Source organism: Lotus japonicus, chromosome 6, assembly GCF_012489685.1.
Source record: "Lotus japonicus ecotype B-129 chromosome 6, LjGifu_v1.2".
Classification (NCBI taxonomy): domain Eukaryota; kingdom Viridiplantae; phylum Streptophyta; class Magnoliopsida; order Fabales; family Fabaceae; genus Lotus; species Lotus japonicus.
The window spans coordinates 37034423-37037316 of NC_080046.1; the positions used below are offsets into that span (position 1 = coordinate 37034423).

The 2894-nt window shown below is 42.8% G+C and overlaps 1 non-coding gene across 1 annotated transcript; it reads left to right on the plus strand.

Annotated features, from left to right (window-relative positions):
• The first annotated feature begins 1726 nt into the window (after window positions 1-1726).
• LOC130727062 (small nucleolar RNA R71) lies at window positions 1727-1833 on the plus strand. Its single transcript, XR_009015102.1, has one exon. It is a non-coding gene; the product is annotated as a small nucleolar RNA R71 (small nucleolar RNA).
• The last annotated feature ends 1061 nt before the right edge of the window (window positions 1834-2894 follow it).

The following is a 2894-nucleotide window of genomic DNA, read 5'->3' on the forward strand; positions in this document are numbered from 1 at the left end:
GGTAAACTTCACCATATGAGCATGCAAGTCCTCGTACTTGGATCCCCCATACTTGTTACCATTAACAAGCTTGATGAGAGCCGGATGGAACTCATCAATTTGGGCATTAACTTTGGGGATCTCTTCCGAAACCTTCGACCTGCTTCTTATCACATCACAGACAAAGTCATTGTCAAGGTTAGTCTCAATCATAGGATTAAAAACAGAAAACCGTACCTTTTCCTTACCAACACGGAGAATGAGGTGACCCTAGTCAACATCAATCTTAGCTCTACCAGTAGCTAAGAAAGGTCGACCAAGAATGAGAGGAATCTTCTCATCCTCCTCCATATCAAGCACAACAAAATCCACGGGGAACACATACTTGTCCACCCGCACCATTACATCCTCCACAATCCCATATGGAGTCTTGAGGGATCGATCTGCCATTTGCAAGGAAAGCATGGTTGGAGTAACCTCTCCTAGGTTAAGCCTCTCAAACATGGTGAGCGACATCAAATTGATGTTAGCTCCAAGATCACACAAGGCTTCCACATCCGCCATGCCTTCAATTTCCACCGGAATAGTGAAACTTCTGGGGTCCCTTCTTTTCTTAGGCATCTTCCGCTGCAAAATGGCACTACATTCCTCCGTCATCAACACCGTCTCATCTACTCCCTTCAATCTTCTTCTCTTATGCAGAATATCCTTCATAAACTTAGCATAAATAGGCATTTGTTCCAAAGCATCGGCAAAAGGAATACTAATGTGGAGCTTTTTGAAAACATCAACAAATTTTGAAAACTTTTTATCTAAGCTCTTCTTAGCCAATGCTTTAGGAAACGGAACCTTGCTAGTTTCAGGAGTAAGATCAACTTCCTCTCTCACCTTAATAGGTACAACTACTTCTCCTCCCACTATCTCCTCTCTCTTTTCTCCCTCTGTTTTTTTCTTCAATTCACTTATCACTCTCCCACTTCTAGTGGCTACAACAGAGGCATTTTCTTGCTTGGGATTGGGGATAGTGTCGGAAGGAAATTTACCTTGAGGTCTCTCGGCTATTTGCTTAGCCAGCTGGCCAAATTGATTCTCAAGATTCTTGATAGCCGCCTCTTGATTCTTGTAATTATTCTCCGTCCGGTTGATGAAAGTTTCCACCAACTCTTCTAAGCTCTTCTTGGGACCACCACCTTCATCTTCTCCTCGCTCTTGAGGTTGTCTTGAGCTTTGGCCTTGAAACCCTTGGCTAGGAAATTGTCTTTGAAAGCCATTTCCTTGCCCATTATTACCTTGCCTCCAAGAAAAATTAGGGTGATTCCACCATCCTGGATTGTAAGTATTTGAAAATGGGTCATTCCGAGCTTGACCCATAACCTTCACTTCCTCCTCCGGTCTAGTCTCTGTGCATTCTTCGCTGTCATGTGGCCCTCCGCAAGTCACACACTCCACCTTGGCAACTTGACCACCAATCTTGGTAGTCTTCATTTGATTTTGAATCTCATTCATTTGCTTGGAGAGTTGCTTGTTGGAGGCCATAAGTTGATCATAAGCTTCAACCTCAAGGACTCCTCTTCGGGCTTGGCGATCATTACTAGAGTTCATGGCTCTTATAACCATTTTTTCAATCAAATCATACCCCACTTGTGGAAGTAAGGCATCGAACTCTCCACTTGAAGCCGCATCCAAACCAAACCTCGAAGAATATTTGAGACCATCATAGAACTTTGCTACTTGCTCAGCTTGAGTAAGGTTATGTTGAGGACACCTCCTCAAGAGCTTCTTGAACCTCTCCCAAGCTTCATAGAGATTCTCATCGGTGGATTGAGTAAAAGTCATGATGTCATTCTTGAGCTTCCTCAAGAGGGATCTTGGAACAAACCTTGTGGTGAACTTCTCAGCCAAGTCTTCCCAAGATGTAATGCTACCTTGGGGCTGTGAATTCAACCACTCTTCCGCAGTATCCCTCAATGAAAAAGGGAACAAACTCAAACGGATTGTGTCCGCTGAAACATTCTGAACTCTGTAGGTGTTGCAATTGCGGATAAACCGCTCCATGTGTGCATGAGGATTTTCAAGAGCACCTCCACCATACTGATTTTGGCTCACCAAGTTGATGAATGCCGGCCTCAGCTCAAAGTTTCCCGTGCCATCGGGGGAAACTATGCTGCCCGGATAATCGTAGCTCATGGCAGCCGAGGTGAGGTCTCTAAGAGAACGATTGGCATTCTCCAATTCTTGCTCTTGAAGTCTTTGAGCAAGAGCCTCATTCACTCTTTCTTCAATGTGGGCTTGCATCTCCTCTTCCGTCATTTGAGCAGCCATGGCTTCGAGCCTTTGTTGGGCTCGACGACGGCGAAGAGAACGTTCAGGCTCCGGATCAAACAACAATGGATTCGTGCCAAGCCTACTGTTCATAAACTGAAATCACAAAAACAGAGAAAAGGTTAGTAACACCTATTCAATGCAATGCTTAGTAAAATAAACAAACAAACTCTTTAACTTAAACCGAAAACCACAAACAATCCCCGGCAACGGCGCCAAAAACTTGTTGGTCAATTCGCAAGTGTACGAATACCTCCGGGTTTTAAAATATCGAACCACAGGGATTGTGAGTGAGAATTGTTGATTTAAGCCTAAAGTTTGCAAGTTCTTAAAACAGTAAAATTTAGAAATTGATTTTGGTTGATTGTGACAAAAGATTTGCAAAAGAGCAATGTTGAAAATGATGTAAATAACAATTGATGGAAAATTGCCTTGGGTTTTTGATCAACTAATCCATTTTAGTCCACCTATCCTATGCATGTGATATCTTGATTTATCTCTTGTTGTTATAGCCTATGTACTTACTAGTTGATTCCTCACAAAAGTAATTCTCTCAAATTGAAAGATAAGCCCAATTCCTAGTGGACTTAAAC